Below are 27,313 nucleotides of genomic sequence, written 5' to 3'. Positions count from 1 at the left end.
AAGGTTTCACTGTCTATTATTACACCTGCTATGGCTTGAATTTTCATAAAGACATTCTCTTACTATATTTATGTCGAAGCAGCACTTCACACCTGCATGTTGATACAATGGTTTTGATGTTCATTAACACAACAAAGATTCAAGCAGTAAAGTGCAAATAATTCTTGAAAGAAGTCATTCGATTTCATTTTCTTGTTTGCATCGATGTGAACTTGCTATATGAAACTTAACATAATCAAAAGTCATATAACACACCTACCTTGAAAAATTATTGGCAAGCATCTTAAATTTTTTAACAGCCCATTTAATGTTCCTGTTCTTAGCAGGCATGATATAACCCATATGAAACAAGTGCTTTATCCTCAGCTCTGGATCTGCTGTTTATGGCAGCTCCTCAAAAGCCTTGGAAACAGTCCATAATGAGGTGGCAAAGATGCCTGAACACTTTTCCAAACCAAATGGCAAAACATTTAAGAGAAGCATCAAAAAAGAATTTGCCAGGAATAAACCTAACATTTGGAATACCTTTTCTTTGCATTCTTGAGGATACATTTTTGGAGGATACATTCAAATACTTCTGTGTTTGACCTCTGGCTACCTATAAGAATCGAGGCGAGGCATCCCTGTATTTTATAAAGCAACATCCTCTAGTGTAAGATCCTTCAAAGCAAAAAGCTGAAACACCCACACTTTGGTAATGCTAAGAAAATTCTCCCCATTATTTTTCTCTCAACCTAACCAGAGTGACTACACATTCTACTGAAAGCTTTTTTCAGGGGAGTTTTGGGGCTTGTTGTTTTTAAGTCACTAAGTCATGTCTGACTCTTTGTGACCCCATGGACTGCAGCACGCCAGGCTTCCCTGTCCTTCAGTATCTCCCAGAGATTGCTCAAACTTATGTCCATTAAGTCAGTGATGCCATCCAACCATCTCATCCTCTGTCACCCCCTTCTCTTCTAACTTATTTTAAAACTTGCAGAGAGGGACTGAGCTTTTGGCTCAGAGGATACTGATTATCATGCTGGATTGAAGGTGTCTTTGCCACGTCAACCACACACCCTCACTAATCATGTTGGGAAGCCTCCAGGACACGAGGTAAGATGTTTAATGTAGTACAAATAACTGGAGGATTTTGGTAATTCACTACTTTCCTTTTTCACCCACAGTTTGATAAACACAGTACTCTCATCCACACCAAAGATGGAAAATTTTCTAGCATACAGTTACGGGTTGAATTGTGTCCCTCTCAACAACAAAGTAAGCACGCACACACACAGGACAACAACAACAAACGACATGCTGACGTCCTAACACCCAGAATGTCAAAGTGTGACTTGTTTGGAACCAGAGTCTTTCCAGATGCAACGAGGCCATCTCATTGGAATCAACTGGTCAATGGGATAGGGTGGCCCCTAATCCAATACAGCTGGAGTCCTTATAAGATGATGAGAAGACACAGGGAGAGAATACGATGATGAGACAGATGTTAGAGAGAGCGAGAGTTGCAGCCGCAAGCCAAGAAAGACCAAGAATTAACACCCGTGGCCAGGGTCAGGAAAAGAGGAGGAAGAACTGTCCCCTGCAGGCTTCAAAGGGAGTATGATCCTGCCCACGCTTTCAGATGTGCTGATTTCAGATGTCTGACCTCCAGATTTGTGAGACAATACATTTCTATTGCTTTAAGCCACCCAGCTTGTGGTAATTTTTTGTGGCATTCTTCCAAAACTAATACACAACATGATCAGGTGGGATTTATTTATTGGGATGCCAAGGATGGTTCAGCATACACAGGACAACCAATGTGATACAGCACATTAACAGAATGAAAGATAAAAATTATAGATTCATCTCAAAAATGGAGTGGAAAAGACAATGGCACCCCACTCGAGTACTCTTGCCTGGAAAATCCCATGGACGGAGGAGCCTAGTGGGCTGCCATCCATGAGATAGGGAAGAGTCGGACACGACTGAGAGACTTCACTTTCACTTTTCACTTTCATGCATTGGAGAAGGAAATGGCAACCCACTCCAGTGTTCTTGCCTGGAGAATCCCAGGGATGGGGTGCCTGGTGGGCTGCCGTCTATGGGGTCGCACAGAGTCAGACACAATTGAAGCGACTTAACAGCAGCAGCAGCAATAGATGGAGAAAAAGCATTTGACAAAAATACAACATGCATTCATGGTAAAACTCCTAACAAACTGAGTACAGAAAGAACATACATAAAGGCCATATGTGATAAACTCATAGCCAGCATTATACTCAATGGTGAAAACTTTCCCTGTAACAACAGAAACAAGAAAAGGGTGTCCACTGACATCACTCCTATTCAACCTAGTACTGGAAGTCCTAGCAGAGCAGTCACGTAAGAAAAAGAAATGAAAGCAAGAAGTAGAAGTGTCTTTGTTTGCAGATAACATGATTTATATTTTTAAAATCCTAACGACTCCATGAAGAAATTGCTAAAAATAATCAACTAAATCAGTAAAACTGCAGGTTACAAAATAAAAATATAGGAAACAGTTGTGATTTTATATACTAACAATAAAACACCTGAAAAAGAAATAAAGAAAACAAGCCCATTGACAACAGTATCAAAAACAATAAAATACTTAGTAATAAACTTATCCAAAGAGGTGAAAGATCTGTACATTGAAAACTATAAGATTCTGATGAAAGCAATTGAAAAAGATATAAGCAAGTGGAAAGACAGCCCATGTTTGTGGACTGGAAGAATTAATATTGTTAAAATATTCCTGTGACCCAAAACCAGCTACAGACTCAAAGCAATTCCTATCAAAATTCCAATAATATTTTTCATGGAAATATAAAAACTACCCTAAAATCTGCATGGAGGCACAAAACACCTCCACATGGTCAAAGCAATTATGGCAAAGTAGAACCAAGCTGGACGCACCACAGTTTCTGATTTCAAACTGTACTGCAAAGCCGTAGTCATCAACACAGTATGGTGCTGGCATGAAAATATACACAGAGACCGACGGAGCAGAACTGAGAGGCCAGAAATAAATCTACGCATATATGGTCAACTAGTACTTGGCAAGATACCAAGTATACACAACGTGGAAAGGATAGTCTCGTCAATAAATGGTACTGGGAAACCCGGATAACAAGAGGAAGAACGGGCACCACTCCCAAAAATGAACTTGGAATGGATTCAAGACTTAAATTTAAGATACAAAACCACAAGATATAAAATATCAACCTTATACCACAAGACACAAGATATTAAGATATAAAACTTCTAGAAGAAAACACAGAAGGAAAAGCCCCTTGGCATTGGTCTTGGCAGTGACTTCCTGGACATGTCACCAAAAGCCCAAGCAACAAAAGCAAAAGCAAATAAGTGGGAATAGCTACTTGCCCAGTGGTCCAATGGTTAGGACTTACTTCATTCTTCCAATGCAGGGGGCATGGGTTCAATCCCTGGTTGGGGAATTGAGATCCCACATGCCCTGCAGCCAAATTAAAAAAAAAAAGTAGGACTACATCAAACTAAAAAGCTTCTGCATATCAACAAAATGAAAAAGCAACCTACTGTATGGGAGAAAATACTTGCAAATCATATATCTGATAAGAGGCTTCCCTGGTGGCTCAGATGGTAAAGAATCTGCCTGCAATGCAGGAGACCTGGGTTCGATCCCTGGGTCAGGAAGATCCTCTGGAGAAGGAAATGGAACCCACTCCAGTACTCTTGCCTGGAAAATTCTATGGACGGAGGAGCTTGGTAGGCTACAGTCCATGGGGTTGCAGAGTCAGACACGACTGAGCAACTTCACTTTCACTTTTCTTTTATCTGATAAGGGCTTAATATCCAAAACATATAAAGAACTCATACAACTCAAGAGCAAAAACCAAACAATCCAGTTTAAAAGTCAGTGGGAGAATTTATTTTCCAAAGAAGACATCCAAATGGCCAATAATTACATGAAAAGGTGATTGAATTCACTAATCATCAGGGTAATGCAAATTGAAACCACAATGAGATATACCTCACACCAGTGAGAATGACTATCATCGAAAAGAACACAAATAACAAATGCTGGGAGGATGTGGAGAAAAGGAAACCCTAGTGCACCACTGGTGGGAAGGCAAGTTGGTATAGCCATTATGAAAGCCACTCTGGCAATGCCTCAAAAAAGTAAAATCAGAAGTACCATATGATCCAGCAACCCACTTCTAGGTATTTATCCAAAGGAGTTAAAAATCAAGATCTTATAGAGCTGTCTGCAATCCCATATTCTTTGCAAAATTATTCATAATACCTAAGATATGAAAACAATCTAAGTATCCATTAACAGATGAATGGATAAATAAGATGTGATATGTCTAAGATTATAAGATTAACAAGTTCTTGGCATCTAACGCACAGCATGATGATTACAGGTAATACTGTGTCATATATTTGAACTCTGCAAAGTGAATAGATATTTAATAGTCTCACCACAAAAAAGAAATAGTAATTATGTAACAAGATGGAGTTGTTGCTAATACATAGTTGCTAATACTATGATAGCAATCATTTTGCCATATATAAATACATCAAATCAAATGTTATACACTTTAAACATTCACAGTGTTGCATGTCAATTACATCTCAATCAAGCTGGGGGGAAATAAAAACAAAATTAGCCATCAACAGCAAGACAGCTGGGGACTCCCAGGTGGTCCAATGGCTGAGACTCTGCTCCCGACGCACAGGGGCCCAGGTTCGATCTCTGATCAGGGAACTAGATCCCACATGCCGTCACTAAGACCCAGTGCAGCAAAATAAATTTTTAAAATAATAAACATTTAAAAAACTGTTTTAAAAAAGGAAGCTAGCACACATACCTTGTTCAAAATGGGTTCGGGAGTCAGATAATGGTTCAAACCCTGCTGTCTGGATTAACGTTCACAGCATTCAAAGCTCCTTTGGGTAAGTCTTGCTACAATGAGTCCTCCCCAAGGGCCAGAATCCTGTCCAGGCCCAGCATCAGCGCCCTGCTCCTGGTCCCACACTTTGGCAGGAAAACGGCCTCCAGTGACACCACCCAGATGAAGGTCTGTGATCAGAATTCATGAGGGGGCCTCCAGGGATGCGTGAGTCTGTTTTTTGTTTCTTTGATATTTAATAAACCCAAAATAAACTGGGAAACTCACTGTACCTTAAAATTAAAATACACGGAGGCTATTTCATGTCACATTCATTCATCTCAAAAATATATTACTTTTATACATATAAAGTAGCTTTGGCTAAAAGGTTGAATTGTGTTCAACCAAAATTCATATGCTGACCCCCTAACCCCAATGTAAGGGTATTTGGAGATGCGGCCTTTGGAAAGGACCTCCTTAGGCTTAGGAGGTCATGAGTGTGGAGTCCGAATAATGGGATTATTGCCTTTGTAAGAAGAGACGCCAGAAAGCCTGTAGTGCAAGTGTGCGTCTGTGTGTGTCTGTCTGTCTGTTCTGTCTCTCCCTCACCCACCTATGTGAAGACACAGCAGGAAGGCAGAAGCACAAGCTGGGAAGAGTGTCCCTGCTGGAAACCCACGTGCTGGCATGTGGACTCCCAGCCACCAGGCCTGCGAGAACGTAAACGCTTGCTGTTGAAGCCTTCCGGTCTATGGTATTTTGTATGGGAGCCTGAGTTGCCTAAAACAGTTGTCATACACAAGTTAATGAAATGGTGAAAAGACCTCAAATTCTGTAGCGGTAGTCAGGCATCAGCTGGGTCAGAACTCCCTCCCTGGAAGTCCTCAGCTGCTTCGGTGGTGGGGTAGTATAGTCACTAAGTCGTGTCCAACCCTTGCAATCCCATGGACTGTAGCCCGCCAGGCTCCTCTGTCCATGGGATTTCCCAGGCAAGAATACTGCAGTGGGTTGCCATTTCCTTCTCCAGGGGATTTTCCCAACTCAGAGATCGAACCCCTGTCTGCTGCACTGCAGGCGGATTCTTCACCTACTGAGCCATCAGAGAAGCCCTCAGCTGCGCTAAGTACAACTGATGTCTAAATAATCGTGTGTCAATTAAGCTTCTGTGCTCCTCTGCTTTCAGTAACAAAGAAGACCTGTTCACAGTGCGTTTCATGGCACAGCCCTGTTCCCGGGGGTCGGCTCTCAGGGCAAAGCACAACAGGTGGAGGGGAGGGAGAAGGGGGCCCCCATCCTCTCCCCAGGACACCTGGGCCTGAGCCTGTGCCCTTGTCTGAGCCTCCTCCCCGTTAGTGACAAAGCCACGGCATGCTAGGGTCAAGGGCCTGTGAGGAACCAGCCTGCCTCTCTGCCCGCCTCCCTGGTGCAGAAGTCTTACCCAGAGCACCAGGTGAACACCTGCTTCCCCACTGCCCCCATCCCCTCTGAGACCAGCTCCATCTCCCGGGCTCATGGAGTCACTTCACTAAAGGATGGGCAGACATCAGCAGACGAATGGATAAGGAAGCTGTGGTACATATACACCATGGAATATTACTCAGCCGTTAAAAAGAATTCATTTGAATCAGTTCTAATGAGATGGATGAAACTGGAGCCCCTTATACAGAGTGAAGTAAGCCAGAAAGATAAAGAACATTACAGCATACTAACACATATATATGGAATTTAGAAAGAAGGTAACGATAACCCTATATGCAAAACAGAAAAAGAGACACAGAAATACAGAACAGACTTTTGAACTCTGTGGGAGAATGTGAGGGTGGGATATTTCAAAAGAACAGCATGTATACTATCTATGGTGAAACAGATCACCAGCCCAGGTGGGATGCATGAGACAAGTGCTCCGGCCTGGTGCACTGGGAAGACCCAGAGGGATGGGTGGGAGAGGGAGGTGGGAGGGGGGATCGGGACGGGGAATACATGTAAATCCATGGCTGATTCATGTCAATGTATGCAAAAACCACTACAATATTGTAAAGTAATTAGCCTCCAACTAATAAAAATAAATGAAAAAAAAAAAAAAAGGATGGGCAGAAAGAGGACTTCCCTGGTGGTCCAGTGGCTGAGACTCCACACTCCCAGTGCAGGGGGCCCAGGTTCGATCTCTGGTTAAGGGAAGAAGACCCTGTATGTCCCAACTAAAGAACCCGCATGCCGCAATGAAGGCCCAGTGCAGACAAATAAATAAAAACAAGTAAATAAGGAATGGGCAGAAGGGAGCAGCTGTGAGGCTTCCAGCATCTCTCCACTTTCCTCCCCATCTTTTCACTCCCCTGTTCTTTCAACCAGTTTAGAAGGCCTCTCACACAATTTCTCAAATTTCATGATAGTATTCTGAGGAAGGATGTTTAAGAAATGTCAGAACCCCAGAGAAAATACCTCTGAAATAAGCAGCACTTTCGCATAGTATTGGGTCCACTTTATAGAAAACGGCTGACTTTTTTTATGTTCTATGTTTTTTTGAATCTGAAAAGTATTGACAGGTCCATAAAGACACACTGGTTTGCTACTTTTAATACACCTGCACAACACAACCTGTCTGGCCAAAATCAGTGTTCATGATAATTGAGGTTTACTAGATCTTTGTAGGGCGTCCCTTGTGGCTCAGCTGGTAAAGAATCTGCCCGCAATGTGGGAGACCTGGGTTCGATCCCTGGGTTAGGAAGGTCCCCTGGAGAAGGGAAAGGCTACCCACTCCAGTATTCTGGCCTGGAGAATTATCTTTGTAACATCCTTCTAGAATTCTCTATTCGACAAGAATAGCATAAGAGTACTTCCTCTCAGAGGTTTTATGAAGTTTTTTTACCTTGATTACTTAATGCATCATTTTATACCACTTGGATATGGATACTTTCATAGGCAAATTGGAGTCCTTGAGACAATGGTTTCAGATGTATCATTCATTAAAGAAAGCAATGACTTACATTTCATCATCTGTTTTCATTAAAAATGTCTTAAGGAAATTGTTTTGCCTTAAAGGCTCTCTTCCTGAGTTCACATGCAACCAAATCATCTTATTCTTTTCCATGAAAAACCTTAATTCTTGCAAGTTAGAGTTGGTGATTTTAATATTTAGTAATAGCCGCAATCATTCTTTTTTATTTACCATATGCAGTTGGCAAGATTTTTATTTTACTATTTTTCTTTCCATTTTATGATAATACTCTCTTTTTTGTATGATAATGTCATAAGCCTAATTTTCTCTTCGGCTAGGTCTTGGATATTCCCCTCGAAGGCTGATATTTTAAATGAAAACATTTAAAACTTAATGTTGGCAGAATGGTTATGTGGTCCCATGCATACATGGGGAAATAAGCCTATAGACTCCGTTAATAATATTCCATGCAAATTAAGTCTAATGCAGCACACAGAGTAAGCAGCTTCCCTTCAGGGCTGAGCTAAATTGTAAAACTGAGGCTAAAGTTTTAAAAAGATAATAAAAGGGAGAGCAAATAACTAGGAATCCGCATGTGAACTTCTGTTGCAGGGCTGACGTCTGAATATTATTTGCATGTGACAGAGAAAATCACAACCTAAGAAATACGCTCATTGGATAAGCATCTTGGCTATATTAACACCAATACTGAGGAGGCCCTATGGGGTCCTAGGAACAAAGCTTTTCTGTGTCCCTCATTTCTTTGATTTTAGGAAATAACCTTCATTCAGCCTCCATGACCTTCCCTGAGCTCCAACTGGTCAGATTCAAGCACACAACCAGGGAGAAACAAACAGTCAAGGCAAACAATAGCGCAGCCTTGGAGCAGGGTCTTGGTTCCCCATCAATACACACGAGAGTATCTTTGAGCTGTTTTGCAGATATGGAAAGCCCCTCCCGATTAGGGTGGGGTGCTGCCCACAAGCACACAGACTCCAGACCAGTTAGAAGCAGAAGGTTGATGATGCTGACTCCCACTTACCTCTCCACCAACCCATCAGAAGAATGTCCACGAGCTGACCACACCCTCTTTGAACCATTGCTATGAAACTCCTCATTAGCCCCTCCACACTGGGACACATAGCTTTGAGGACATAGCCCACTGTGTCCCCCCTTTGCCTGGCATGGCAATAAAGCTATTCTTGTCTTCAGTTCAGTTCAGTTCAGTCACTCAGTTGTTTCCGACTCTTTGTGACACCATGGACTGCAGCATGCTAGGCCTCCCTGTCCATCACCAACTCTTGGAGCTTACTCAAACTCATGTCCATTGAGTCGGTGATGCCATCCAACCATCTCATCCTCTGTTGTCCCCTTCTCCTCCCACCTTCAATCTTTCCCAGCATCAGGGTCTTTTCTACTTCACCCAAAACTCTCTGTCTTAAATTTAATTTAGTGTAGGGGTACAGAGGCCAGATTCAGCTTCAACCTGACCCTTTTCTTGTGTGGTTATTTGTTAACAAACATACCAGATTGGTGTCTCTTGCAGACATTAGCTGAGGCTGGCCCAAGGCATCAGTGAAACAGGTCCTTCAAGGTAATCTGGAGCCCAAGTGCAAGTTGAAGACACACCTAGTTTAACTGCAGCCGGAGGTTGGGGGTTACAGGAAGGATCAGTTTCAGACAGGCAGGAAGTGGCAGTGAATCAAGCTTACCGACTTGACAACCAGCCTAAATTGTCAGTACCCTGAGAGCAGGCATTGAGTAAGAGTTCTCTAGTTTCTCATGTCTAACGTGCTGAACCCTTCTCTGTGCCTGAAATTCCCTCCCCACCTCTCAGCATCGCTGGGCCCGCCCCACCCCCCAGGCCTCAGCCCCAGCGTCAGTTCCTAAGGGTGGCCCACCTGGGCCAGGCTCTGCCCCAGTGCTGCAGAACAGAAACGAAAAACAGACGAGGAGGGCCTGCAGGGGAGAAGTGACGTGACTCGCCCGGCATGGCAGCCACGCCCCAAGGATGCCCACTTGTCTCCGAGCTCAACCTGACCCCAGACCTACCCTTCTTCTCTCCGCCCTGTAAGATCAGTGCTCTCCCACGGCTCATTGCTCTAATTACTGATGACCCTCAAATGTATCAATAATGCTATCCTTAGGGACTGTCCTGCCAGTCTGGTGGTTAAGACTCTGTGCTTCCAATGCAAGGGATATGGGTCTGATCCCTGATCCCTGATCAGGGAACTAAGATCCCACATGCCACGTGGCCAAAAAAAAAAAAATGTTATCCCAAAATGAAGTAAAAGAAACTGGAGGAACTGAAAGGCAATAATAGAAAAAAGAAGAAGAAGAAAAGGGAAAGAGGTACTTGAAATGTATTATGATTGAATGAAATCTAAAGGCACAAAAGACTGAGTTACCTGGAATTTAAACAGTCTAAGGAGATATCTGCAAGAAGTGATTATGTAAGTGGACAGAAAAGAACAGGGATGGGGAGGTGGGCACAGTGATCTTTCTCCCCTGCTGAGAGACGCAGGGAAAGAGCTGCACTGGGGGTCCACGAAGGTATTTTGTAAAGCCGATGCATTATCATCACTTTTATAGACCACGTTGGGGTATAAAAGCACATACAGAGCGTTATGTAACTTCCAAGGTCAGCTAAAACCACCACATACATAATTTGACAAAGGCTTGTTTCATACTATAAATGCCTACTTTTGTGCTCTTTTCCTGAACTTTCATGACTCACCAATAAAGAGATGCAACATTTCATGATGTAGTCTCTAATGAATCCGCCTTGTCTATTCAGGACTCTGCAAAGGGAAAACCGGGAGGAAATGTAAATGTTTTCCTAGCTTATAAAAGTCCAAAATTAAAAAGGCCCGTTACCCTGTAATGGAAATATTCTACTAAACTGAAATCTCATTTTCAAATGATCCAACCAGAACAATCAACAATCACAGGCTTTATGTCCAAACAGGAGAGGAGGGGGCACAGATAACTTGCCCTTGGGTTAGCAGGGTTATATTTAAACAATGAAGGCTAAACATGTCTATATGAAGGGCTCTGAGAAAAATATGCTGGGTATTTTTTTCTTAATTAATGGGAATTCTGCTCCCAAATTTCCACAGAAAGCTTTTTCTTTTCTAATCTGATTATTCACTGCAGTTTCAGCCACTGCCAGGAAGAAGTCAGAGGACTGTAAAAATCTATGATGTCCCATCTGAAGGGATGTGACCTACAATCGGGGTCCCCGGGGGCTCCACGTTCCAGCATGAGCTGGGATTGGGTGTGGGGGGTCAAGGAGAGAGAAGTACATGAAACAATGTACATCAGAGTTCCCCAAGATGCCAGCAAGTGTTGAAAACCACAGTCACACCAAGTGTAGGCAACAGGAAGCCAGGCCGGTGATTTAACACTTGACAAAAAAAAAAAACAAAACAGTTTCCCTCTCTTCCACACCCACAAAGGGACAGGGCTGCTTTTCCTACAACACACAACCACTCTGACCCCCTCCATTCACCATCGACAGATGGCAAAGTATTATAGCTTCCTGGATTTATAGGGACATATCCATTTGTATTACCTACAAGTGTTCTTTGGAACATGCATTTTTAACAGAACAGATCTTGAAACAATAAGGTCCTGCCATACAGCAGAGGGAACTATTGTCAGTATCCTGGGATAAATCATCATGGAAAAGAACATGAAAAAGAATATATATGTGTGTGTGATATACACACATACATGCATATTCCACTCACAGATCAGTCAGTAAAGAATCTGCCTGCAACGCAGGAGACCCAGGTCGATTCCTGGGTCGGGAAGATCCCGTGGAGAAGGAAACAGTAACCCACTTCAAGTATTCTTGCCTGCAAAATTCCATGGACAGAGGAACCTGGCAGGCTGCAGTCCATGGGGTCCCAAGAGTCAGACACGACTGAGCAGATAAACCACCATACACACACGTATAACTGAGAAGGAGGTGACAGAGGACGAGATGGTTGGATGGCATCACCGACTCAATGCACATGAGTTTGAGCAAACTCTGCAAAGTGGTGAAGGACAGGGAAGCCTGGCATGCTGCAGTCCACGGGGTCTCAAAGACATGACTGAGCAACTGAACAACAATAACCGAGTCACTTTGTTGTACCGCAGAAATTCACACAACATTGTAAAACAATTATACGTCAATGAAACAATTCTTTAAAAAGAACAGTTTTTCAAAAAATCGATACAATAAAAAAATGGGAGGAAGGGGGAATAAAAGTTGCGAGTTTACAATTTTAGTTGCAACTTGGCATCATTTCAGTCTAATGAAATGCCTGAAACATTTAAATTTACTTTGTAATATATAAGATATTTTCATACAATGGAAATAACTAAATCTACCAAGATTGTTTAAAAAGTTTCCTGGGACTTCCCTGGTGGTCCAGCGGCTGAGACTCCACGCTCCCAATGCAGGGGGCCTGGGTTCAGTCCCTGGTCAGGGAACTAGATCCCGCATGCCACAACTAAGACCTGTTGCAGCCAAATAAATAAATATTAAAAAAATAAAAAATAAAAAAATAAAAATAAAAAGTTTCCTTGTTTCTAAATTCCATATATATGCGTTAGTATGCTGTAATGTTCTTTATCTTTCTGGCTTACTTCACTCTGTATAAGGGGCTCCAGTTTCAAATGGTAACGATAACCCTATATGCGACACAGAAATACAGAACAGACTATTGAACTCTGTGGGAGAATGTGAGGGTGGGATATTTCAAAAGAACAGCATGTATACTATCTATGGTGAAACAGATCACCAGCCCAGGTGGGATGCATGAGACAAGTGCTCGGGCCTGGTGCACTGGGAAGACCCAGAGGAATCAGGTGGAGAGGGAGATGGGAGGGGGGATCGGGATGGGGATTACGTGTAAATATATGGCTGATTCATATCAATGTATGACAAAACCCACTGAAATGTTGTGAAGTAATTAGCCTCCAACTAATAAAAAATTTAAAAAAAAAAAGTTTCCTTGTTTCCTTGTAGGAATCATGAAGCTGTTCCATGTGCAAAGTCCACACAAGAGCCCTGTTCACAGCACTGCCAGCAACAACCGCATCACATCCTTACACCTCTCCAGATGCATCACATGCAGCGCTGTGTCATCACCATAGCAATTGCTATTCCCGTGGGAGGAAGTCACCCGGACAAGTGGCAAAGAGGATCGGTGAGAGAATCAGTCCCAGAAACCAGGCACCCAGCCCCCAATCCAGCACTTTTATCATTCAGCCCCTCATTAAGGTCAAGTTTTCTGAGGAAGAAAATCCATCTCCCTAAGAAAGGCAGCATCGCATTGGTGGTTAAGACTATGGGCTTTGGAGACAAACAAATCTAAGTCCCAGGCCTTGTTCTGCCACATTCCAGCGATGTAACCTTGGACGAGTAACCCATCCTCTCTGCACTCCATTTTACCGTCTGTGCAATGGGCCTATGGAAGGCACTGTCATGATACACCGGCTTCCAGTTCTCCCCCTCTTCCCAGGGCCCAGAAGGCATACTTCTCCAGCCCCTGCACCTGGACGGTGCCCCGTGGCCAGCTCTGACAAATGAAGGGTGAGCAGAGGCAGGCTTGTGGCGTCCAGGTGCGGACAGAGGAGTCCACGCACACACAATGCGGTGCGCCCTCTCTGGTATCCAGCCCTGGGCTGAGACCACACAGTCACCTAACACCGCACCACCTGACAGATAGCAGCTCAAGCAGCTCAAGCCTTCCTCAGGCCCCTTCTTGATGATCCAACACAACGGCAGAGCAAGTTCTTAACACGATGCCTTATACGGTCACCAACCAGCGGACGACGGCCCCCCTCTATAGACCTGCACGGGCGAAAGGGGAGACCCAAGATTCAGTCTCAAGACACCTACTCTCCAGTCCACTTACTCTCTCTACAAATGTGTGCAGAGTACCACGTGCCAGGCACCCTGCTGGGAGTTGAATATACCCCCAAGAAATACGCACATCTTTAAAGATTGTCCCGAAACCCCTTTCAGAGGGAGTGTAGGTGCAACTCTTCATGGTTATGCACATGTACAACTCTTTGATTATATTATGCACAACTCTTCATGTATATGTCCTAGTGACCTGCAGAGGAGTGAATTCCTGCCCTGGCAAGGATCTGAGGGATCAGAGAGACCACAGAGGACACTTCCAAGGTCGTGACTCATCCCCTCCCCGACATGAGACTCACCGAGCCCTCCTGCCTGCTGATGAGGGCATTAAATGTCAACACACCTGGTCTGCAAGGACAGAGCTCTGACTTCCATCGAGGGTGTTGTAGTGAACAATTTATCACATCACCACCTCACGTCACATCCAACAGCACCTGCCAGATAGGCAGGTCATTTTATGAAATATGTGAGCTGAATGGACAGATCCTGATAAATCTCCCAATATTTTAATCTTTGTTTTTTTCCTGCTTGATTCTTAAAACTATACTTTTCTTGAGAGGGAACTTCTCTAAAGACTCCTTGGAGTTTTGGGTGTATTTTTCCAACTTTACTTTAGTGATATGTACAGAAGTTAACAAATTACAATGAAAACAAAATCAGTTACGTTCATTACACATAACATAAAGTCGTGCAGTACTGCATGTTAAAAACAACAGCTTCATTCATATAAAAAAAGAGTATTATTTTGAGACTTGTGATAGTATAATGAAATTCTTAACATAAGCTTCTGGTAAAGAGTATTTCCTAAAGATTTAAAGACCTGATGAGTCAGTTAATGCATTATTAGGAAAGATGGGAAACATTTTAGTAAAGTGAGACTACGAGCAATTAACTTGAAAATTACACCAGGGATAGTGTTGAGTGTTCCTGACTGAACACCCAATTGCTGGTGGACGTGGTCTCAAAGTAAGCGCTCTGAGCCCCAGACAGAGTCATGTTTTCATTAACTTGAGGAAAATGATTACATCTGGAAAATGCATATACTTGGGATCAAAACTCAAAATCGGTCCCCCACTGCGTCAGCAAACAACACTGTTAACTGCAGGCAGATCCCGGTAGAATTTTTAAATTCTAATTTAGTGAAGCACGACCGCACTTTCCAGGAGTGATCAGTCACACTCAAATCTAATTTAAATTCCCAACAACCTTGCTTTAGACATTTTTCCATGAAATCTGGTCTTTGCCTGACTTGCCTGCTGTAAATTCTATTAGCCAAATTCAGCAGGGCCTTACACTCCTCTTGAACAATGCTACATTTGGAGGGGGGAAAAAATGATTATGAAACCTAGCAAACACCTTCTATATTTCAAAAAGTACGCTTAGCAGCTTAAGACTTAAACGTTGGTAGTTTTTCCTTTTGGATTATCCAAAAGGCTGGACTCAGTGCCTGAATGACCACATTTTCCAAGACACAGGAGACAAACCCGACACTTGGTCCCAGCGGTGAGGCTCAGGCTACTCAGACACAAAACCGGGTCTCACTGATCCTCTCCGGCCTTTCTTCAGCAATGATGGAAACTTCTGGAACACCAGGCAGAACTGGTATTACTTTGCTGTCTTGCCTTTCTTTCCTTGGGGTTTCCAGGTCTCTCGGGACATGGAATCTACCTTTGTTCGCACTGACAGTGACCTGCAGACCCCATCTGTCTCCTGCCAACCATCTCTCATCCTCAAGACCCCGTAAAGTCTTCAAGCTCCTTCAGGACTCCCGCAGCCTCCGCAGGGCTACACACCCACCTGAACTAATCCCATGCCCGGGGCGGCTACACACCCACCTGAACCAGTCCGGTGCCCGGGGCAGTCTGAGCTGTCTCCAGTGATGTCATCCTTCAGTATCCGCAGGGGATCAGTTCTGGGATCCAGGTTTGCTCAAGTTCCTTATGTAAACTGCTGCAGTATTTGCTTATAACCTATGCACATTCTCCTTTGCTTTAAAATATGTCCAGATATTCTAATTCTACTTCTCATATCTAATACAAGGTAAATGCTATGTAAATAGCTGTAAGTTTGATATAAATGCTATGTAAATAGTTGCTGGCAAACAATAAATTCAAGTTTCGTTTTCTGGAAATTCCTTGGATGCTCCTGTCTCAAATATTTACAATCTGCAGTGATTGAACCCTCAGATGCAGAGCCCATGGAGATGGAGGGTCAGTTGTAGACGGAAGTTAATTGGAGAAATAAACCAGATCACATCAGGTTAATGAAAGGCCCTACTCTAGTTAAGAAGAGGTCTAGGAAACAGCACTGCCGCTGGGGTTTGGAGCACGGGGCAGACTTGGGAGTCTGCCTGGAGCCCCGCAGACACTCCTGTGTGGGCAGTGGCTGACCTCAATAGCCTTGCTTCAGGACACAGGGTATAAAAACTGGATGTTCTTATGAGCAGATGTGAGCCTTCCAAATGAAGTACTTTAAAAAAGAATTCGCAACACTCAAGGCACTTTAAAAAAAAGTTTTCTTTTTATTTTTTGGCCACACCACATGGCATGCGGGATCTTCGTTCCCCAACCAAGGATTGACCCCACGTCCTCAGCGCTGGAGTCCTAACCACGAGACCACCAGGGAAGTCCCAAGGCGCTTTTTAAAGTGTAAAGTGTATGCAAACACTTTGTGTTCGCGGCAGCACCATTTACCATAGCCAAGCCAACAAATGGAAGCAACCTAAACGTCCACCGACAGAATGGACAAAGAGGATGTGGGACGTGCATACAATGGAATAGCACTCAGTCACCAAAAAGAATGAAATAATGCCATTTGCAACCACGTGGATGGATCTAGAGAGTGTCATACTGAGTGAAGTCAGTCAGACAGAGAAGGAGAAATATTGTATGACATCCCTTGCATGTTGTTGTTGTTCTTGTTTAGCTGCTAAGTCATGCCCGATTCTTTGCAAGCCCATGGACTGCAGCCCACCAGGCTCCTCTGTCCAGAGGATTTCCCAGGCAAGAATACTGGAGTGGGTTGCAAGTTCCTTCTCCAGGGGATCTTCCCATCCCAGGGATCGAATTCATGCCTCCTGCATTGGCAAGCGGATTTTTTGCCATGGGGCCATCAGGGAAGGCTGGATACCTTATATGCAGAATCTAAAAAGAGGTACTACAGATGAACTTATTTACAAAACAGAAAGAGACTCACAAGCTTAGAGAAAGAACTTACAGTTGCCAGAAGGGAAAGATTGGGGGAAGGGATGGATGGGGAGTTTGGGACTGACAAGTACACACTGCTGTATTTAAAATGGATAACCAACGAGGTCCTACCATATGACAGTTGGTTCTACTGTACAGAACTGTACATGTAGACGTGGCAGACTGGATGGGAAGGGAGTTGGTGGAAGAACAGACGCATGGGACACATATGGCTGAGTCCCTCAGCTGTCCACCTCATACTATCGCAGCAGTGTTAATCAATTACACTCCAATATAAAATTAAAAGTTTACAAATAAAAAATAAAGCATATGAAAACATTTTGAAATGGAGGGAGAAAACAAAGGAAGAGCAAAACCAAACCTGTAGTCGTTCACCCATCTCCTTACATAAGATCACCTTAAATGCCTGAAACAAGCCAACAAAAGCCTCCCACAGGGCTGTCTGGGTGCCAGCGCTTTGCTGCAGATGCCGTCATCAAACTTTATCTGCAAAGCGCTAAACAGTAAATATTTTGGGCTTTGTGGGCCACAAAGGGTCTCTGTCATATATACCCTTCTTTGCTTGATTTTTACAAGCTTATAAAAGTATAAAAAGCATGCCAGCTTGAGAGCCGTGGATGAGCAGCCTTTGGCCACTGTTGGCCATTATCAGGCTGCAGTCACAGCCTCAGACCATCTTTGGTGCTTCAACAGAGATACAGGATAACTACCTCTGACAGGACACAATTGTAGATTAAGCAAAACACAGAAAACTAAGAAGCTTTTGTTCAAAAGGAAAGCGCCTTTCCAGATAGACACTAAATGAGCTCAGTTCTGCCTAAAAGCATTTTCTTGGTTCTACACAATTGCAATTACAAATCCCAGAGCTGTCTGTGTCTCCTTTTGGTTTTCATTTTGTCTCTTTTTGCTTGAGGGTGGGAGTAGAGAGGTCAAGGGAGATAGAGGATAAAGATTTTGGCAGAGTGATTCTTTGACTTACATTTTAAAAGGTTAAAATAAGTAAGTTCTGAAAAATAACTGTAAGAAGGAGAAATACAACCTCTCAAATAATAAAACATACTATAGATCTACAATAATTAAAAGTATAATTTTAGACCAAAAACAGAGTTGCCCGATGATCCTGCAATCCCACTCACGGGTATGTATCTCGACAAAACTATAATTCAAAAAGGTACATGCATCTCTATATTCATAGCTGCATTAATCACAGTACCCAGGACATGGAAGCAACCTAGATGTTCATCAACAGATGAATGGATAAAGATGTGGTATGTACACATACAACGGACTATTACCCAGCCATAAAATATGAATGAAATAATGCCGTTTGCAGCAATGTGGATGGAACTAGAGATGATCACACCAAGTCAAGTAAGTCAGACAAAGACAAATACCGTAAGATATCACTTCCATGAAGAACCTAAACTACGGCACAAACGAACTTACCTACAAAGCAGAAACAGACTCAGAGAACAGACCTGTGCTTGCCTAGCGGGAGGGTGAGTGAGGGAGGGACAGAGTGGGAGGCTGGGGTGAGCAGATGCAAACTGTGGTGCAGAGGACGGAGAAACCAGGTCCCCTGCGGTGCAGGGGACTATGCTCAGTACCCCGGGATAACTCATCGCGGAAAAGAGCAGGGAGAAAATGTGTATATATGAATGACTGAGTCACTTTGCTGTACCACAGAAATTAACACAAGACTGCAAACCAACTAGATTTCAATAAAATAACTTTTAAATACAGTTTTAGGCTAAATCAGAAGCAGACCAGTAAAATAAAATAACACAGGAACAGACTACTCTAAGATACACAAAACAGGAATACATGAAGTGATGACAAAACTCTGTGGTGGATTCAACGGCTGATTCAACAAAATAATCGCTGGGTCAACTGATTATCTATAGGAGGAAATCAAGTTAGAAAGATATACTCCAAAATTAATTCCAAGTAACTCACAAAGTTTAAAAATTCCATTAGCGGAGTTAAAAAAAATAGTTCAGTATGTTATTTCCTTTCTGTAGGGAAAGACTTAAAATCTGTGACAGAAGTCACATATCCATAGAAGATAAAATTCACTACTTAAAAATTAAAATTAGTAAATTTATTTTTACATAGTAATGATTTATTCTAAATATTATACATTTATAGTAAATTAACATTATAAAAAAAATTAGCAAATTAAACACACCTAAACATCAAAAGGTCTTCCTAGGTGGCTCTAGTGGTAAAGAACCCGCCTGCCGATGCAGGAGACATAAGAGACACAGGTTTGATCCCTGGGTCAGGAAGATCTCCTGGAGGAGGGCATGGCAATCCACTCCAGTATTCCTGCCTAGAGAATCCCCAAGGGCAGAGAAGCCTGGCAGGCTACAGTTCATAGCGTCGCAAAGAGTCAGATATGACTAAAGCAACTTAGCACACATGCACACAAACATCAAATAAGTGTTAATAAAAGGCAGCTTTAGGAAAGGCAACTTTAGGAAAATACTTTCAAAAATATTATAGAGAAAGGATCAATAGCCTTAATATATAAAGATGCCTTATAAACTGTTAGGAATATACTAGACTTAGCGTAAAAAGTAGAGTATTTTTTACCAAGTATTAAAGTTAATATACAGATAAAAATGTTTCACTTCACTGGCAATCAAAGAAATGCAAATACACACCATGATTTTTTGCTTCTCACATCAGCCAGGTCAGCACATGATGCCTGAAGCGGGTATGAGTCCTAGCCCCGCCTCCCACTGCTGACTGCATGGAAATTCCCTCTGTAAGACTTTATTTTAGTGTTCGATTTTTTTTATTGGACTGTAGTTGATTTGCAATGCTGTGTTAATTTTTGCTGTACAGAAAAGTGATTCAGTTATACACATATATACATGCATTCATTTTTATATTCTTTCCCCTCACGCTCTATCACAGAGTATTGAATATAGTTCCCTGGGCTATACAGAGGACCTTGCTGTTTATCCATGCCATATACAATAGCTTACACCTGCTAACTGGGAAATTATTTGACCAGCATTATGTATCTTTCAACTTATGTATCACATAGCTTTAAAGTGATCACACACACATGGAATTGTTACAGTATCTTTGACACTAATTTCTCAGTTTGATATTGACTTCTCAATTAAGTGTTTTCTTCTCTGCAATCACTCTCTGGTTTTTCGGTCTTCTAACTTTACTGAGGCTTTCAATGGCTAAGTCAAAGATTTCTCTTGGTAAGTGTTACATTTCACTTGAAAATTTGCAGGTTATTTTCAAATATCTTTTGATATTGATTCTAACATAATTCCACAGTGATAAGAGAACAGACTCTATATGATTTCAATACCTTTAGACCATGAAATTTTTTCACCCAGTCTTATGTTCCTGAATACATTCTAGTGTCTCCCAGTTTATAGTCTATGGAACTTGAATATAACTTGTATCCTACTGTTGTGTGAAAATTTATAAACCTTAATTTTGTTGACTTGTTTCACAGTGCTTTTTGGGCCTACTATGTCCTTCTACTTCTCTATCTATTCACTCTATTAATTTTTGAGAGAGTGATATCGAAACTCCAACTAAAAATCTTAATTTATCCCTACTTAAAAAAATAATTGTAGTATTTAGCAGAACTACATGTAACTTTGTTCTGCATTTTCCAAATCTCCTATAAATGTGTTATCGTATTTTCACAGTTTAAAAAATAAAGTAATCATAGTCTTTGACCTATTAATTTCACTTCAAAAAAATCAATCTAAATGAAACAATCATAAATCCAGACAAGGACAAAGCAGGTGCATTATTGGGAGCATTATTCATAAAACTGGAAACAATTTCAATGCCTGCTACTGGGGGATGGCTAGTAAGTGATGACATATACATACTATGAAATATTAAGTTGCCATTAAAATTGTGCTTATGAAGAGTTTTAATGATAGAGAATCTATCTATGTTAAATGAGAAATCTGTGCATGTGGTGTGATCTCAGATCTGATAAAATACACACTCACACAGTCAACCACCTCCACACACACCACAAAGACCCCCCCCCACTAACACACACACACACACACATACACACACGAAGACTGGGGGGAAAACTCAAAATGGCCGAGAGAAAGTGAGATTACAGGTGGCTAATATTTTATTCTTTATATATCTCTGCACTTCCTACATTTTCGATAATTAATATATATTCACTTCCTACCCAGGAAAAATATACTTTAATGATATCCCTAGACCCCTTAACTAAAAGACAATGAGAAAGAAAATACTGATCTTTACCAAATCAAAACTTATCAGAAACCAGAATTACAGAACTAAATAGTACCTCATCTCAAATTTTCACTGTCTTATCCCAGTCTGCAGTCAGCCCAATATTACCTATAATAAAATTCCTGTGTCAACACCTACAGAATGCCCTGTTTAGGCAATTAGGCAAGACACGGGTCTAAAAGTAAAAAAACAGGGCCGATAAACGGAAAGAATCCATGTAAAACTCCTTTAAGCATCAAAGTTTAACTCATTAAAAGGAAAATAATCAACGACCTTGATTTGACATTATCAGATGGTCAAGGTCACCTGTGATATGACTTTAAGGCCTGCTCTCACTATGCAGGAACCTGGGAAATGGGGTTCACCAGGTACTGATTCTAACACAATGAGCAAAGGAAATGATGTGCTGAGATTATCAATGAGTCAAATGTTGTTCTTTAATCACTAAGTTGTGTCCCACTCCCTTGCGACCCTGTGGAGTAGCCCACCAGGCTCCTCCGTCCACAGGATTTCCCAGACAAGAATACTGGAGCAGGTTGCCACATCCACCTCCGGGGGGTCTTCCTGACCCAGGGACTGAACCTGTACCTCCGGCACTGGCAGGCGGCCTCTTTACCACTGAGCCACCAGGGAAACCCAATGCATCAAACAGGGAAAAATAAATAACTCCAGGGAGCATGACGCAGCAGTGCTAAGATACCCACTGAGACACCCTCTAATTAGGACATGAGGGCACTCAGTCAATGAAGATGACAGAAAGTGCAGAAAGCACTCAAGTATCAAGCACCTTTGGACAGAGAAGATGTGCTGCGGTGGAAGCGATGCAGGCCGTGGAGGCCCACAGACAGGGCCGGAACCCCGGAGCACCTGCAGGCAGGCCCTGTGCTCCCAGGTGAGATCTCAACCTCCCGGAGCATCGTCGTCCTTGGCTGGCAAAAACACAGAGCGTAACGACACTTACAGCCTTAGAGTGAGGTTCGAGGTAGTGGGTACCAGACACCTGGATCAAAGCCCAGGGTGCCCAGCCATGCGTGGAACCCACGACCCCCCAGGAAAGACCAGAGACCATCCCCTCCTTGCCGGATGCTGGAGGCACAGCTTTCTCTTTCCTAGCTGGCTTGTGGCCCCGGGGAAAAGCCTTGCTGAGCTCTGGCGGGGGCCTGGGGTAGCTGGGAAGAGAATGATGGGCAGAGCTGAGTGATGCTCTGAATCTAGAAGCCCAGGTGGTCCCTGCGGGCTCCCCCAGTGCTAGCCTGGCCCGGCTCCAGCACAACCCGACCCAGACCCTGAACAGCCTGGAATAGAATTGGGGCAAAGGGACGGGAAAACAGCAACAATAATGCCCAGGAAAGGCACAGAATACAGTAAGCCTTACAACCAAAAGAAGAATAACAAGAAATAAATGAAGGATGAGCAATCAATAAATCTCAATAAGCCTATAGAACACTTAAAAAAAGATGGTGTACACAAAGGAAGGAGAAAATGGGCAGCGATGGGAGGAGTTAATGAAGACAGAAATATCAATATCACTCCATGGGAAGACAGGAAAATCCTGGACACACAGATATGTGTACAATAAGAACGCTGCCTGGTGTGCCTGGGATCCTAAGAGAAGTGGATGATGACCTTGCTGGGCCTCCAGGACGGGGAGAGACAGAAAGTAAGCTCTTTTCATCACCAGAAGCTGATGGGAGACCCTGGGTGGTACAGCTGATTGCTGGGAAGTTAAGGGCAATTCTGACAACTTGTCAACAAATGAGGGCCTCAGTCTTCTTCTGAGAAGTAATAAAGATCATTAGAGGAGATATTGAAAATCATTAGCAACATTAAAATTGACTGTAATTACCTTACGGGTAATTGAACCAGGAGTCATAATGAGCCCTTATTTAGAAAAAACTATTGTGTCAGACAAAAGTGACAGCTCCTGGCCTCGGCGTTGGCACCTCTATTTTCAGCCGGCAGGATGGCACAGTGGACGAGGAAGGACGATCTTCACCATGAAAAAGACCCGGACACGAATCTCAGTTCTGTCCCCTTCCCAGTTGACATGTCAGCTCATCTCTCTGAGCTTCAGCATGTCACCTGTCTCACTGGGTTGTTGGTGACAGTTAACAATTAACAATGGACAAAAAGACTAGCACAGTAAGAGCCACAGAAATGGTTGAACTGCAAAGTTCAACAGCATCTCTTGCGTCGGGCTAAATCCCCAAGGGGTGGGGAAGACGCGTTCCTCCAACGGAGATCTTGTCAAGTTGCTGAGAAGGGATGACCGCCATGCTGATAAAGAATCTGTGGTCCAGCGCTTCAGGGAACACAGGCAAGGTCTCCTTGGCACCCAGCAGGAGGCAAGCATACAGAGTGGTGTGGAAGCCCACCGCAGGGCACCGGGGATCCCCAACTGCCCACGGGCCCCCAAATCAGCACAAACCTGTGGGCCCGTGCATTCCCCACAGTGGGCCGGCAAACCACCGCAACCACGTGTGGCTCTGCTTTACTTTTTTAAGGGACACCAGACTGTTTGCCACTTCCCTGGCAGCTCAGACGGTAAAGAATCCGCCTGCAATGCAGGAGGCCTGGGTTCCATCCCTGGGTCGGGAAGATACCCTGGAGGAGGGCATGGCAACCCACTCCAGTATTCATGCCTGGAGAATCCCCATGGACCGAGGAGCCTGGAGGGCTACAGCCCATGGGGTCACACAGGGTTGGACACGACTGAGCAGATTTACTGTTTTCCATAGTGTCTGCACCAATTTACATGCCCACCAACAGTACACGAAGGTTCCCTTCTCTCCACACCCTCCACAGCAATTACTGTTTGTAGACTTTTTGATGATGGCCATCCAGACTGGTGTGAAGGGAACCTCACTGTAGGTTTGATTTGCATTTCTCTAAAACAAAATCATATTTTTAAAAATTAAACGCTGATTGTCAAACAAGTATATGAGAATATTTTGCTGGTAAGGGTACATCACTCGACAGAGGACAGTTTGTCAGTATCCAGCAAAACAAAAACCTGTACTTGAACCATTTCTGGATTCCACTTCTAAAAATTTATCCTACAGACACACTAGTACGTGTACACATGCCATTTCACTAAGGCTCTTTATAATACCAATATAATATCAAGGCTCTTTATAATATCGTAACAATCTAAATGTCCACCCATAGGGGACTAGATACATAAAATTATATCTGCAGAAGAGAATACTGTGGATTCACTAAAAAGAATGAGGCAGATCTATATGTAATAAAATGGACCAATCTCCATACCGTTAGGTTAAAAAAAAAAACCAAGGTGTGGAAGTGCACATCATATGCTATGAATCAGGTACAGGATAAGGACAAAAAGAAATGGTCACATTTAATATTAATCACTAATACCTGTTGCATGTACTCTGCATGCCAAGAACTGTTCTTAGCACTTTATAGGAATTATCTCATTAGTTGTTCTCAGTAATTCTGAGACCTCATTCATATACCCATTTCGCAGATGAGAAAAACTGAGGTACAGTGAAGTTGCCCAAAGTCACAAAGTGAGTGACTGAGTTTCAGACTCTGTCTGGCGTCAGAGCTCACCCTCTGGGCCAAACCACACTGAACCTCCTATTACTTATTACTTATTACTTATGCTACCTCTTAGAGTGTCCCCAAGAAACTTGTACAAAGAGTTGCCCAGCTAGAAGATGAGGATGGGAATGAGATGGTCTGAATTCTGTACATGTGCATGACTCATCCAAAAATCAATAAATGCTATAATCTTTTACTCTGCCTGCTTGGCTTAATTGGTGAGAAGGACAATATCAGTTAGTGTTATGAATGAATTATGTATTTTTAAAGAAATGTAGTTTTATTCATCTATTGACTTGTTCCTATATTTAATTAGTTCCACATTTTTTTCAAGGAATTGAAAAATGACAAGTAAAACTTCACCTAGCACAGAACTCACAGTTATGCATACAAGCAATTTCCAAGATCAAAAAGGTGGAATGATAAAATATGCGCCCGCACACACACACACACACAGACACACAAAAACAACATTAAGGGACTTCTCTGGCAGTCCAGTGGTTGGGACTTCATCTTTCAGAGCTGGGGGTATGGGTTTGATCCCTGCTCAGGGAGCTAAGAAAGATCCCACATGCATGCTGCCAAAGAATCAAGACATGGAACATGGAAATAAAAACAAAAATAAACAAACGGGACCTAATTGGACTCAAAAGCTTTTGCACAATGAAGGAAACTATAAGCAAGGTAAAAAGGCAGCTTTCAGAATGTGAGAAAATAATAGCAATGAAGCAACTGACAAAGAATTAACCTCCAAAATATACAAGCAGCTCACGCAGCTCAATACGAGAAAAATGAACGACCCAGTCAAAAAGTGGGCCAAAGAACTAAACAGAAATTTCTCCAAAGAAGACATACAGATGACTAATAAACACAGAAAAAGATGCTCAACATCACTCATTATTAGAGAAACGCAAATCAAAACCACAATGAGGTACCATCTCACGCCCGTCAAAACAGCCACCATCAAGGTCTACAAACAATAAATGCTGGAGAGAGTGTGGAGAAAAGGGAAACCTCTTACACTGTTGGTGGGAATGCAAACTAGTACAGCCACTATGGAGAACAGTGTGGAGATTCTGTAAAAAACTGGAAATCAAACTGCCATACAACCCAGCAATCCCACTGCTGGGCATACACACCGAGGAAACCAGATCTGAAAGAGACACGTGTACCCCAATGTTCATCGCAGCACTGTTTACAATAGCTAGGACATGGAAGCAACCTAGATGTCCACTGGCAGACAAATGGATCAGGAAGTTGTGGTTCGTATACACAATGGAATATTACTCAGCTATAAGAAAGAACACATTTAAAAAAAAAAAAAAAAGAAAGAACACATTTGAGTCAGTTCTAACGAGGTGGATGAAACTGGAGCCTATTATACAGACTGAAGTAAGCCAGAAAGAAAAACACCAATACAGTATATTAATGCATATATATGGAATTTAGAAGGACAGTAACAACACTCTATATGCAAGACAGCAAAAGAAACAGATGTAAAGAACAGACTTTTTGACTATGGAGGAGAAGGCGAGGGTGGGACAATATGAGAGAATAGCATTGAAACATGTATATTATCATATGAATAGATGATCAGTGCAAGTTCGATGCATGAAGCAGGGCGCTCAAAGCTGGTGCTCTGGGACAACCCAGAGGGATGATGGGGAGGGAGGTGAGGGGGGGTTCAGGATGGGGAACACATGTACACCTGTGGCTGATTCATGTCAATGTGTGTCAAAAACCACTACAACACTGCAGAGTAATTATCCTCCAATTTAATTAAATGAATTAATTTTTTTAAAGACATGGAACAGATGCAATTGTAACAAATTCAATAAAGATTTGAAAATAAAACAAAACAGCATTAAGCCTACGGTTGAGGGTGGAGGTTGTCCACTTACTGCAAAGTATCCTCAAAGGCAGGAGGAGGGATTTTAGACTTTATTTCTACATAAGGAGAGAAATTAAATGCAGAAAAAGTAAAAGCATCCTCGGAAGCACACTCAGTCTCTTAATTATGATCTATCTCCAGAAATAACTGAGAAAAAATGGCAAAACTGTTCTGATAGGGGAAACATTCATCATAAAATATAAAACCACATCCTCCCGAGATATAAAAGGTATAAAACATCTCTGAGGGAGGGCTCTCTATTTTGTGTGTTTGTCTGAAACACAAGGTTAACAGGCCAGATCAGTGCTTCTCAAACTTTAATGTGTGTGCACATCCCAGGGGACCTCGTTAAAATGCAGATTCGGATTCGGTAAGTCTGGGGGCAACCCAAGACTCCACATCTTCAAGGCAGTCCCAAGCGCCGCCCGCACTGAGGTGGGCCGGCCACACTTCATGGAACAAGATTCTAGACAATAAGGCTAAGAAGATACAACTACACCCTGATCGATTTTCAGCTGGAGAACTGAACAGCCGCTATTAAAATCTCCGTCCCTAGAAAGCAGGAGTCGCAATACTCATATCAGATAAAATAGACTTTCAAATAAAAGCTGTGAAAAGAGACAAAGAAGGACACTACATAATGATCAAAGGATC

At 42.6% G+C, this 27,313-nt stretch overlaps 1 protein-coding gene across 11 annotated transcripts in view; it reads right to left on the bottom strand.

Annotated features, from left to right (window-relative positions):
* The window catches only part of CSGALNACT1 (chondroitin sulfate N-acetylgalactosaminyltransferase 1), a 329,577-nt gene that overhangs the window by 197,099 nt on the left and 105,165 nt on the right, over window positions 1–27,313 (bottom strand). For 3 of the 11 annotated variants that reach the window (XM_043454678.1, XM_043454691.1, XM_043454684.1), the window contains exons 2-3: window positions 10,547–10,610; window positions 9,336–9,447 (exon numbers count right to left, since the gene is read on the bottom strand). The exons of 5 other annotated variants lie outside the window; for them this stretch is intronic. The gene's annotated coding sequence lies outside the window, so the exon portion shown is untranslated. The remainder of the gene's footprint in view (window positions 1–9,335; window positions 9,448–10,546; window positions 10,611–27,313) is intronic. 3 more of the 11 variants (XM_043454675.1, XM_043454689.1, XM_043454682.1) reach the window with 1 other exon arrangement.

The sequence above is a fragment of the Cervus canadensis genome, chromosome 31 (genome assembly GCF_019320065.1).
Source record: "Cervus canadensis isolate Bull #8, Minnesota chromosome 31, ASM1932006v1, whole genome shotgun sequence".
Taxonomy (NCBI): Eukaryota; Metazoa; Chordata; class Mammalia; order Artiodactyla; family Cervidae; genus Cervus; species Cervus canadensis.
Note: the sequence above shows the minus strand (reverse complement) of the source record. Positions and strands in the feature narration are given on the sequence as shown.